Source organism: Miscanthus floridulus, chromosome 5, assembly GCF_019320115.1.
Source record: "Miscanthus floridulus cultivar M001 chromosome 5, ASM1932011v1, whole genome shotgun sequence".
Classification (NCBI taxonomy): Eukaryota; Viridiplantae; Streptophyta; class Magnoliopsida; order Poales; family Poaceae; genus Miscanthus; species Miscanthus floridulus.
Window position 1 is genome coordinate 60,651,023 of NC_089584.1, and position 13,479 is coordinate 60,664,501.

General features: G+C 51.0%; 1 pseudogene; it reads left to right on the top strand.

Moving 5' to 3' along the window:
- The first annotated feature begins 7,914 nt into the window (after positions 1-7,914).
- LOC136452233 (putative ABC transporter C family member 15) overlaps positions 7,915-13,479 on the top strand; it is a 32,270-nt pseudogene continuing 26,705 nt past the window's right edge.

Below are 13,479 nucleotides of genomic sequence, written 5' to 3' on the forward strand. Positions count from 1 at the left end.
ATCTTCATTTGACACTATATAGAAACCATAATGTTTTTCTAATGTGATAAGCACTATTACGCGATTATTATGCTGCTAAAATTTTATATTATTTTTCGAGCACCTTAACGACCTCAAATGTAAAAAAAACATAAAACTATAAAGTTGTAACTCATTGAGTACTACAACTTTGATGAAAATAGTATCTTCATTTGACATCATACAGAAAACATATTGGTCCTGTTCGTTGGTCTGAATCTTGACTGAAACTGGCTGAAAAACATTGTTCTGGCTAAATTGTTGTGAGAGAAAAACACTGTTCCGGCTGAAAAAACAAGCCGAACAAGCCGAATATGGGGTAAGCCGAACGGGGCCATTACTCTCTCTGTTTCAAAAGAATGTAATTCTGAAACATTGTCATGTTTTAGTATATTAAGTTTGACTAATTCTGCATAAAAAATATAAATATTTATAATACCTAATAAGTACCATTAGATTAATTATGAACTGTATTTTTATTATAAATTAATTTAGAGCTATAAATGTGAATATTATTTACTAGAAACTTGGTCAAACGTAAATCACTTTAATTGCCACGCCACCTATAGTTGCCTTCTTTTGGACAGATATAGTATTTTGCTAATGCAAAATAACTACCGACCGAAGCCTGCAGGGTCGTCGTCGTCTTGCATGTCTAATTAACAGTGGCGACGATTCATTTGTCTGCAGGCTGGTCCATCATCTTGAGCTCTTGACATCCCAATCAGCATTATGGTTTTCAGAGTTCCTGATCTAGCTAGCTACAGGTTGGTGTTCATGTGCTGTGTTCATTCTGATCGAGGCCCAATTACGATTTGACTAATTGTTAAGTACTAATAACCGTAACTGTACTTACTCATCGTTACAGTAATCAAGGAGGCAAATTATCTATGTAACTCAAAGTTTCATGGTAGTATAAGACAAGTCATACGATGCCGTCTAGTTCTAGCAGTGGGTCATCAACAGTGTTGGTTGATGATTCGCAGAAATTGTCCCCTGAACACCGGATGCTCATGCCACTGTCGCCAGGGCCATTCATTCAGATTCAGGCAAGGCCAAGGCCAAGGCCATGGCATTAAACATTTGAGAATGCAGAACGTATTTGCAGAGGTGTCTTGCGGCCCTCGTGGGTTTTGCAGCCCCTGTTCGCTTAAACTTATCATCTATGGTATAGTATTTTTTCCTCACAACAAATAAGCGAACAGTACTTTTCAGCTTGACAGCTTGTTGTGTCTGCGGAACGCTTGTCCACAAGATCTATAGCTTAGAGGCTGGCCGCAAACCCGCTAATAAACTTTGCGAGAGGTGGTCTAAAAACTACATGAATAACTCGCCAAACAGCCTGCAATTAGAAATACGGGGGTGGAGGACTATCGTTCAGTTTTACGAACTGCATGCAATGAACGTATCTCGAGCTTATACAACGTTAAATTTCACCTTGCAATACCGACTATACACAAAGGCCAACAAACTCATGTACCACATGCATGATATGGACGTTACTGTGATGTGGTAGTTTCAAGAAGTGGCAAAAAAAAAATCATGTGGCCATGCCCAAGGAACTCCGGTACTGCACACATGAATGGTTGGCAGCATCATGCACGGCCACCGGTGGCCTGTCAGTCGGTCACTGCAGAGTTATTGTTGATCAGACATGGAGTACCTAGCAAAACATCATGGGGCTGTTTGGATCGCGCCCTCGCCTGGGGAGCCCTGCCCAGGCATGTCCATCCAGCCCCAGGCGCTGGAAATCAACGGCCTGAGAGAGTTGCCTGGGCCAGGCGTGTTTCCCAGGTACCGATCCAAACAGGCCCCATCTCTGTGGTAAGCTCGAATGTTCCACTTGTGATATGCATCTCAGAATATGTAGTGTGATTAGTGACCGTGAATGAAGGTCGCAGAGATAGACATGACATGGGTGCTACTGCATCTTGATTTCCTAAAAAAAAAAGAGGGAGCACATAGTAGACATAACATAAAAGGAACATCAGGCAAAGAACAGATGGTGAAAGGCATCAATGCATTGTGATACTTTTGTAGTTGCGTATGTCGTGAATTTATTTAATGTCATATGATAAGACGAAGAAGTAGATCTGAAAGTGGAGCCAGGTTCATCTGCATTAGTGCCAGATCCAGTGAATGTTTTTGGATGCTGCAGACGTGCAGTTACAGACGTGTTTGGTGGTTATGCCAAAAGTGTATAGCTGACAATTACCAAATACAATCAAGATTCTTGGTTCCAACACTAACGTTTTGCCGATCAGCTCTTTTTGGTTGCAGACCTCCTTTTGATTAGGTCGAAAGTAACAAGCTGCATCGCTTACTTTTTGGTCAGCCATGTGCTGCCAGGCTCTCATGTTAGATAATCCAAGCTCATTTGCTCCACTGTATCTCGGTCTTAGCTAAGTTTAGCTTGAGCCTGGTGTTGACCGAACCAGGAGCGTCTGTACTTGGCCTGATGCATGCTGCGTTCATGCAGAGGCTACCCTTGTTTGTAGGATCAGTAGAGGGAGTGGTGCTCGTTATGCTCTCGCCTGTGGGATGGCACAGGCCAGTCGGAGAACGTGGCGTGCGCCCGGTAGAAGTGGAGGCGGCTTACTCGGTCCAGTCGTGGGATGGCGCGGCAATGGCGGAGCGGGGAAGTCGCAGCAATCGTGGCCAATCGTGGCCTGTGTTTTAGAGTCCTGTAATCATCTTTTTATACCAGCAATAGAGTCCAGAAAAGCTGCGGTTGTGAGCGGCACCAAAAACAGTCTGTGTTCCACTGTATTCGCGTGCGTTCATTCTTGTGTTCCAGGGTGTGCCGGCCATCTTCCTCGTCTCCGGCGATGGGCGCCGGCGAGGTAGAGCCTACAACTGGTATCAGAGCGAGGTTCCAGCTGTGGACACGCGACCGCGCGATCGCTGCTGCGTTCATGGATCGGCGGAGGAATCGTTCATCATCACCGCTGCGGGGAAGCGGCGGTAGAAGCGGTTCAAGCAGTGGCGCCAGGGGAGATCGCGGCCTGGTGATCAACCGGGTCGTATGTGATGGGGGAAAGGACAAGTATCCTCTCCTCACCAAGTCCAACTACTACTCATGGGCGGCCCTCATGAAGCTCAAGCTCCAGGCGCGGAGCTGGTGGGAGGCGGTGACCGTCGGAACCACCGACTTCATCGAGGATCGCAAAGCCCTGGAGGCCATAGCGCTTGGCCTCCCGGAGGAGCTACACGGCAACATCGCCAGGAAGGCCACCGCCAAGGACGCGTGGGAGTCCCTGAAGAAGATGCACCTCGAGGTGGATCGTGTGCGCCAGGCGAAGGCGAACACGCTGCGCCGCCAGTTCCAAGATCTCAAGTTCAAGGACGGGGAGACGGTGGACGAGTTCGGCGTCCGCATCAGCGACCTCGCAAATCAACTTGAGGTGCTCGACGCGGCGTACTCGGAGCCGGAGATCATCCGCAAGTTCCTGCAAGCCACTCCGCAGAGGTATGCACAGATTGTGATGGCCATTGAGACCCTGCTCGACCTCGACCAGATGTCTGTAGAGGAGTTGATTGGGAGACTCAAGGCGGCCGAGGAGCGGTACGGCCTCAACGGCGGTGGGGGAGGTGGCTCTTTGGCGCGCCTGAACCTCACCGAGGATGAGCTGGTCGCGCGCGTCACAGCGTGGCTGCAGCTCTCGGGTGAGGGCTCGGGCGGCGACAACGGGAGGTCGTCCTCGTCATCAAGCCAGCGCCGTGGGCACGGTGGCCGTGGCCACAATGGAGGGCGCGGTGGCCGTGGCCGCAATGGAGGGCGCGGTGGCGGTTCCAGACCACCCGCCGGCGGCAACGGTGGCGCTGGTGGCAACAAGATGAAGGGCCGGCCGCTCGCCGGCGACGAGTGTGCCTACTGCGGCAAAACAGGTCACTGGGCCCGCGAATGCCGCAAGAAGAAGAGGGACGAGGCGGCACATGCCGTTCAGGCCTAAGAGGAGGAGGCTGCGCTCAACCTCGTCGTGACGTCGCTTGACGTCGAGGAGACTCCGGGTGAGCTGTGCACAATCCTGGAGGATGAGGAAGGCACGGCGCAGGTGCGCTGGGTGTTCGAGGAGGGAGACTCACACCCTTCGCTGTTCACCCGTCCAGTGGTGAACTGGGTCCTGGAGGAGGACAGCGCCCCGACGCCGTTCGTGGGCGTGATCACGGCGAGCATCACCAAGCCGGAGGCGGTCCATATCCGTGAAGACAAGCTGTTCGTGTAGCTCGGCGAGAAGACTGAAGGGGGGAGCACTCGCTGGATCCTCGACACGGGAGCCACGAACCACATGACCGGCGAGCGCTCTGTCTTCTCCGAGCTGGACACCGGTGTGCGCGGGACCATCCGGTTCGGGGACGGCTCCACCATGGCGATTGAAGGGCGCGGCACGATCCTCTTCAAGCTCAAGAGCGGGGAGCACCAGGAGCTGGCCGGGGTCTACTACATCCCGAGGCTCACGACAAACATTGTCAGCCTCGGCCAGCTCGACGAGGACGAGTACAAGGTCCTCATCAAACACGGCGTTCTGAGGATATGGGATCAACGCCGACGTCTACTAGCCAAGGTACCCCGTTCTGCGAACCGCTTGTACATTCTAAACCTCGCGATCGACCGGCCAGTGTGCCTTGCCGCACGGTGTTCCGAGGTGGCGTGGCAGTGGCACGCCAGGTTCGGGCACTTGAGCTTTCAGGGGTTAAAGGAGCTGTCCAAGGGGCAGATGGTCCGAGGGCTCCCACAGATCGACCACATTGAGCAAATCTGTGACAGCTGCATGGCGGGCAAGCAACGGCGCCGTCCGTTCCTGGCGTCGAGCAACTACCGCGCCAAGAACCTGCTCGACCTGGTCCATGCGGACCTGTGTGGGCCGGTCACACCGGAGACGCTGGGTGGCAACTGGCTGTTCCTCCTCGCCATCGACGACAAGAGCCGCTACATGTGGCTAGTGCTCCTAAGCTCGAAGGACCAAGCAGCGGACGCGATCAAAGCCTCCAAGCGCGCGCTGAAGCTGAAGCGGGGCGCAAACTCGGCACGCTGCGTACCGATCGCGGCGGCAAGTTCACATCGCGCGCGTTCGGGGAGTACTGCGCCATGGAGGGCGTCCAGCGTCATCTCACCGCGCCGTATACGCCGCAACAAAACAGCGTGGTGGAGAGACGCAACCAAACCGTGCTAGGCATGGCGCGCAGCATGCTGAAGGCAATGTGGATGCCTGGCTGGTTTTGGGGGGAGGCTGTGCTCACGGTCGTCTTCATCCTGAACAGATTGCCGACAAGGAGCCTGGAGGGGATCACTCCGTTTGAAGCCTGGTATGGTTCAAAACCACCTGTGCACTTCCTTCGAACGTTTGGTTGTGTTGCACACGTGAAGGTTGCCGGCGGTCATCTCAAGAAACTCGATGACCGGAGCACTCCCATGGTGTTCATCGGCTATGAAGTGGGAACCAAGGCGTACAGGTTCTATAACCCTGTGTCCAAGCGAGTGCATATCTCGCAGGACGCGGTGTTTGATGAAGGCAGGGCGTGGGACTGGACGGAGCGCGACAGCGGCGTTCACGCGGCGGACTGTGAACCGTTCCACGTCGAGTACACGACGGTGACGGTTCGCCGTGGTGATCCAGCTGAGTTGCCGCAAGGAGGCAGCGGCCCAGGCAGTCCGGTGCCCGGTGGTGGGATGCCGGTCACGCCTAGAACGACTACGGCAAGCGAGAGCACGCCAGGCGGCGCGCACGGGAGCGGCGCGAGCACGCCGGGCGACGTGCACGGAAGCGGCGCACCGGGAACACCTGCATCACGTGCGCCAACCCCTCAATTGGAGTTCGCGACACCTCCCTTCGGTGCCCTGGACCTCGACGATGATCATGATGATGACGTTCCACTTCGGTTCCGCACACTCGACAATGTGCTGGGACCAGCTGAGGTACCGGACACGGCAGAGCGGGTGTTCGAGGTCGACGAGGACCTGCTCTTGGCCGTGGGAGAAGAGCAGGCGACATTCGAGGAAGCCCGGTGGGAGGAGTGCTGGCGCCAGGCAATGAAGGAGGAGATGGCCTCCATCGAGCAGAACGGGACATGGAAGCTCGTGAACCTTCCCCATGGCCATTGCCCAATTGGCTTGAAATGGGTGTTCAAGGTGAAACGTGATGAGGCGGGTGCCATTGTCAAGCACAAAGCTCGCCTTGTTGCCAAGGGCTACGTCCAGCAAGAGGGAGTTGATTTCGATGAGGTGTTCGCTCTAGTTGCTCGGATGGAGTCCATTTGGATGCTGCTCGCTGTGGCTGCGCGGGAGGGCTGGCTTGTCCATCATATGGATGTCAAGTCGGCGTTCCTCAATGGAGAGCTGCAGGAGGAGGTATATGTCCGGCAGCCGCCGGGTTTTGTCGCTACAGGGTACGAAGGCAAGGTGCTGAAGTTGCAGAAGGCCCTGTATGGGCTTCGTCAGGCGCCACGGGCATGGAACATGAAGCTTGACGCCAGCCTGCGCAAGCTCGGGTTCAAGCGCTGTGTTAGTGAGCACGGCATGTACACACGCGGCGCCGGCAAGACAAGAGTGGTGGTGGGCGTCTATGTAGACGACCTGATCATCACAGGAGCAAGCCCGGAGGACGTCAGCGCGTTCAAGGAGGAGATGCACCGGCTCTTTCGGATGAGTGATCTCGGCCTGCTTTCTTATTACCTCGGCATCGAGGTGAAGCAGGGCCGGAGTGCGATCACATTGGGGCAAGCAGTGTACGCGAAGAAGCTGCTGGAGAAGGCGGGCCTGGCTTCCTGCAATCCATGCTCAACGGCCATGGAGGTCCGCCTCAAGCTATCCACCAAGAGCACGACGCCGGAGGTGGACGCGACGATGTACCGCAGCCTGGTGGGAAGCCTGAGGTACTTGGTGCATACACGGCCCGACATTGCCTTTGCCGTGGGCTACGTCAGTCGCTTCATGGAGAAGCCCCGGCAAGAGCACCTCGTCGCCGTCAAGCACCTACTGCGTTACATCGCAGGAACGATCGACCATGGCCTCATCTACCCCAAGCTGTCAAGCGGCGACAACAGCCTGATCGGCTACAGTGACAGCGACATGGGTGGGGACGTTGATGAGAGGGGATGCACCGCAGGCGTGCTGTTCTTTCTGGGCGACAAGCCAGTCACATGGCAGTCCCAGAAGCAAAAAGGGGTGGCACTTTCAACCTGCGAAGCTGAGTACATGGCCGAAGCAGCTGGGGCATGCCAGGCCGTGTGGCTCGTCCGGTTGCTGAGCGACATCACCGGCGACGTCGTTCAGCCACCTGTACTGAAGATGGACAATCAGTCCGCAATCGCCCTAAGCAAGAATCCCGTCCTCCATGACCGCAGTAAGCATATTGACACAAAATTTCATTTCATACGCGAGTGTGTTGAAAGCGGGAAGATCTGCGTGGACTACGCAAGTACCCAGGAGCAACTTGCTGATGTCTTGACAAAGGCCCTGGGGCGCGCGAGGTTCTGTGAGCTTCGTGAAAAGCTGCGGCAATGGCGGAGCGGGGAAGTCGCAGCAATCGTGGCCAATCGTGGCCTGTGTTTTAGAGTCCTGTAATCATCTTTTTATACCAGCAATAGAGTCCAGAAAAGCTGCGGTTGTGAGCGGCACCAAAAACAGTCTGTGTTCCACTGTGTTCGCGTGCGTTCGTTCTTGTGTTCCAGGGTGTGCCGGCCATCTTCCTCGTCTCCGGCGACGGGCGCCGGCGAGGTAGAGCCTACATCTCATTTGGGTCTCTTCTTACTGCCTTTCTACTTCTGGCCTCTTGGGTTCTCTTTGCTTACTTTTGTCTCAGTTTCTGACTCAGTATTGCTTCAATGTAACAGGGCAACTCTTTCCATCTACGTGTTGTACTGCTCTCTGCCACATTCTGTTGATTTTAGCATCTGATGGAGATATTACTAGCATTGGATTGTGTGCGCCTATCAGCATTTGCTGTTTTGCTGCTTTGGGTCATTGGAGAGCTTCTCTAACTGAAGAAGGGACAACATGAGGCAGGAAGTGGTGTCGTGATTTCAGCAGAAAGGAAGGGGGTGACCCTACTCCCATCACACATAATTTCAGTCTGCAATGCCTCAATCACGTCAATACATGTTGGATTTGCTGTTCTTGGAGTTCGGAAGCACCAAACCATCTCCATGGGCTTCATCTTCACCTCACTGTCATGGATTTTGGTGACTCTCTTCTCAGTCTACTGCAAACACAAAGGAGCAGGACTTGGATCAAACTGGCCTGCAGTTCTTGTTTATTGGTGGGTCTTCAGCTCCCTGTTAGAATCACTACTCACTTCATTGCATTTGCTCCACCTAATCAGCTCTGCAACTGTAGTCAATTTTACTTCACTGCCCTTCGGCGCCATCATATGTCTGTGTCTAGTTGCAATAGCCATGAGAACCTCTGAAGCAAACCAAGATGAACTGAACCAACCATTGCTCACGAGGGAAGACAGTGGCGATAGCAGCGGGGATAGGTTTTCCAGTTCCAGGTGGTGTAGTCAGCTTACATTCCAGTGGTTGAACCCGGTCTTTGAGAAGGGACACCAGGTACGGCTCGAGATTGAACACATCCCAGCTGTTCCTCAGTCAGAGACGGCAGACCAGTCGTATGCATTGCTTCAAGAAACAATGCATAAGCAAAAACCGGAGCCGATGTCAGTACAAAAAGGCATCATTTGTGCTGTTTGGACACCTTTGGTCATCAATGCAGTCTTTGCAGGCAACCGTTACCATGAAATTTATCAGAAATAGAGCTGTTCTTTTCTCCCCACAGTATACTAATACTAATACAATACATGGTTTTAATTACCAGGGCTTAACACTTTAGCTTCTTATATGGGACCATTCTTGATCACTTACTTAGTGAAGCTGCTCTCCGACAAGAACCCTGACAGAGGCCATGGACATGGATACATGTTTGCACGCCTCTTCTTTGTATCAAAGACAGTAGAGTCACTGTCACAGCGGCAGTGGTACTTTGGCGCTCGTAGAATTGGATTTCGGGTACGTGCAGCACTGATGGTGTCCATCTACAAGAAATCCCTGTTGATAAAGGACTCAACTGCAGGGACAGGAAGAATTGTGAACTTCCTTGATGTCGATGTAGAGAAGATTGGTGAGTTTTTCTGGTACATCCATGGAATTTGGTTACTGCCCTTGCAAGTCTCACTGGTACTTGTCATCCTGTACCATAGTCTTGGGATGGCGGCATCGCTATCTGCTGTTTTTGCAACAGTGTTGATCATGGTGAGCAACACACCCCTGGCAATGTCACAGAAAAATCTCAACATGAAGATCATGGAGGTGAAGGACTCACGCATCAAGGCCACAGCAGAGGCTCTTAAAAGCATGAGGATTTTGAAACTGCATGCATGGGAGACAGCCTACTTGGACAAGCTTTTGAAGCTCAGGGATGTGGAGAGAGGGTTGCTCAGAAGGTATCTGTACACATGATCGGCAATAGCCTTCCTCTTCTGGGCATCACCAACGTTGGCCTCAGTTGTCACCTTTGGAATTTGCATTCTTGTAGACGTTCCATTGTCGGCAGGAACTGTACTATCAGCCCTTGCTACTTTCAGAATCCTCCAAGATCCAATCTACAACCTCCCAGAGTTAGTGTCCATGGTCACACAAACCAAGGCGTCCCTAGATAGAATCGAAGAGTTCATCAAAGAAGACCACCACACAAAGCCAAGTAGCAATGGCAGTAGAAGTGGCACAGCGAAGCAGTCTGTGGCTGGCATTGTGGAGATTGGAGCAGGAGAATACAGTTGGGAAGCCACCGACAACAACTTGAAGAATACAAAGTTCACATTGAAGATTGATAGAAAGGTGGACATCATGAAGGGTCATAACGTTGCAGTGTGTGGGCCAGTTGGCTCAGGAAAATCAAGTCTCCTTTGTGCCATCATGGGTGAGATTCCAAGGGTCAGCGGTGCAAAAACAATGGTTGTTGGGTCAAGGGCATATGTGCCACAGAGTGCATGGATTCAAACTGGGACAATTCAGGACAATGTGCTTTTTGGGAAGGCCATGGACAAGGCCCGATATGATGAGGTGCTACAAGGGTGTGCTTTGAATAAAGATGTGGAACTATGGGCTAATGGAGATATGACTGTGGTAGGGGAAAGAGGCATGAACCTAAGTGGTGGCCAGAAGCAGAGGATTCAGCTTTCCAGAGCATTGTACAGTGATGCTGATGTTTACCTCTTGGATGATCCCTTCAGTGCGGTTGACGCACACACTGGAGCACACCACTTCAAGGTACAAATGAGTAATCTGCAACAATGTATCTTTTTTCATGAGATTCACATGTACTTTATGGAAAAATTGCATGCCCCAAGGGCCAAGGCAGGAAATTTTGCAGCACTAACATGCAAAGCAAGAATCATAACCAAACATAAATTATGCTTACAGACATTCTTTCTGTCAGGGACTCCCTAACTTATATATAATATAAATCAGGTATTTGGATCAATAAGCAATTAAGAACTTGCATCAATTATGGGAATCTCATCATTAACTGCAATTCAGATTCTTTAGATGATTAGAATCAAACATATCTGGTTTGAAGAACGAAAAATAACCTTCCAAATATATTTTATTTGCCAATAAACTTGAACAATAATATCAGTTCTATATATATGCAGGAATGTTTAATGAGTCAAATGTCCTCAAAGACAGTCATCTATGTAACTCACCAGCTAGAGTTTCTGTGAAATGCGGATCTTGTTTTGGTAAGACAGCTGTCTTAGTCCTGAGAAAATTCATAGCAAACTATATTTCATAGGAACTCCTAGTTATGAAAAGTATGTTGCAAGTCTTTTTAGGTCCTAAAAAGAAAAAAAGGAATTGTCACTGTAGAATCAATAGAATCGGGTGGAATTGTTGGTTGTATTGCACAGCCTCATGGGTGGATTATATAGCAGTATATGTTAGATTAATTTGGGCCAGGCCCATTATTTATTCTAATTAATCAAATAAACTTCAAATGCCCACAATTATTGTTAAGTGGAAAAGTGATTAGTACCATAAGAAATTCACTAAAAAGGTTCTCAACTTAAATAGTAAGTCTTAGGACTCTCACATAGACAAGTTGAGAGGGAGAACCGGGAGGCCACACGCGCGCGCCACCGCCGCCGAGCCGAGCCGCCCGCGACGCGCCGTGGGCGTGGGCCGTGGCCTGGTTTTGTCGCTTGGCTCAACCGAAACCCTAGCCGCCGCAGCCAACTTCCAACGTCCAGCCACCCTGTCCAGGTTCATTCCCCCGACAGGGCCTAACGGACAGATGGGGAACGACGCGGCTATAAGGAGGGCGCCCCTACCCCTGTCCGGAAGGGGATAGACCCGACTCTTCCTCTTCCTCCTCTCCGCAACATCTGAGCGCTGAGCTGTTCGTCTGCATCTCCGACCGGAGTTCCCTGCGCGCATAGGGAGCTTCGGTAGCAGGCCTCCGGAACTTCCCCCGTCAAGCGTACCTGCACGGGTAGGCGGGGAATCAAGTTTTTGGGGAGCGCCGACTTCCCGGCGCGACTACTGCCCTGTCTCCGCTTCTGCAGTTTCCTGTTCGGGGGCTTCTACTTCCTGACGGGAGAATCCCGTGCTACTGCTCCGACACCGCACCTGCAGGAGCTTCCCGTGCCACTGCTCCAACACCGCACCTACAGGAGTCTCCCGACGTGACCTCCTCTGCAACATGGTGGACATGAGGAGGACTGGTGGCCGCACCAACACCACCGACGGAGAAGATGGTGGCTCACTGTCCACGGGTACCGGCAGTCCCACCCTAGGGTATAAATCTAATCCCACTGTGCGCTATTGTTCCTATGCTATTCTGTTAGCGTACTTGGTTGCTGCACTATTAAATACTATCTGTAGTAGTGGTGGTGGTGCTATTACTGTTGTTTAAGTCATTTTTATGGATTAATATAAGTCGTAAATTGATCAAATGTTCAACAATCCAAAAACTTGATAGGTCTTTTTCGGCTGCTAGTTTTGCTGCGTCACTAAAACCACCACCATTGAAAGATGATGGATCCAACTATAAAGTGTGGCGTGTCTGTTCCAAGCTGTGGTTCACTAGTATGCATTGTGAGCACGTGATCAAGGGAAAGCGCATTGAACCTCCTTTCTCTCACGAGGAGGAGATTAAGTTCAATGAGGCAGATAACTTGTTCAAGGGGGCTCTCATCAGCATATTAGCTGAAAGCATGGTGCAAGTGTACATGGATATGGATACTGGCAAGGACATGTGGGATGCACTTGAGGAAGTTCGGTGTTGCCGATGCTAGCACTGAGCTGTACATCATGGAGAAGTTCTATGACTACAAGATGGTCGATGACCGATCTGTAGTAGAGCAGGCTCATGAGATACAGATGCTGGCAAAGGAACTCCAGTACAATGAGTGTGAGTTGCCTGACAAGTTTGTGGCCGGCGGTATCATCGCTAAGCTGCCACCTACTTGGTCGAGCTTTGCCACTACTCTAAAGCACAGGAGGCAAGTGTTCAGTGTGACTGATCTCATTGCTACTCTTGGTGTGGAGGAGAATGCTAGGGCAAAGGACACTCATGGCAAGAAAGCGCATGAGGAAGGTTCTAGCGCCAATCTGGTGCAAAAGAAGAACTTTCATGCCGCACAGAGGAAGAAGAAAAACAAGCCTGCAGTCAAGCCTAAAGCTACAACTTTTAAGAAGAAGGGCAAGGAAAAAGAAAAGGGTCTTTGCTTTGTCTGCGGTGCATCTGACCATTGGGCAAAAGAGTGCCCTGACCGCAAGGACAAGCAGAAGAAGACCGCAAACATGGTTGTTAGCGAATCTGGAGGATCTGGGTATGGTAATCATCTACCTACAGTTTTTTCAGTTTGTCTCTCACCTGAGTGGTGGGTTGACACGGGTGCTAACATTCATGTGTGTTCTGATGTTTCTTTGTTTTCTTCTTATCAGGAACAAAGAGGTTGCTCCTTGCTGATGGGAAACGGTACACATGCTGTTGTACTTGGTGTTGGTACGATCAATCTGAAGTTTACTTCAGGAAAGATCGTGCAGCTAAAGAACGTGCAGCATGTCTCCTCCATCAAGAAGAATCTCGTTAGTGGGTCTCTATTGTGTAGAGACGGCTTTAGACTTGTGTTTGAGTCCAATAAATGTGTTGTATCCAAGTATAGAACCTTTGTTGGAAAAGGCTATGAAAGCGGAGGCTTGTTCCGCTTCTCTTTGATGGATTCTTGTGATAAAATTATGAACCATGTGAGAAATAATGATGAGTCTAATGTTTGGCATTCTCGACTCTGTCACATCAATGTTGGTTGTATGACGCGCTTAGCTAGTTTAAAATTAATCCCTAAAATTGATCTGGTCAAAGGGTCTAAGTGCCATGCTTGTATTCAAGCGAAGCAACCTCGCAAGCCTCACAAGGCTGTGAAAGAGGTGAGAAATTTGGCACCGCTAGATCTCATTCAT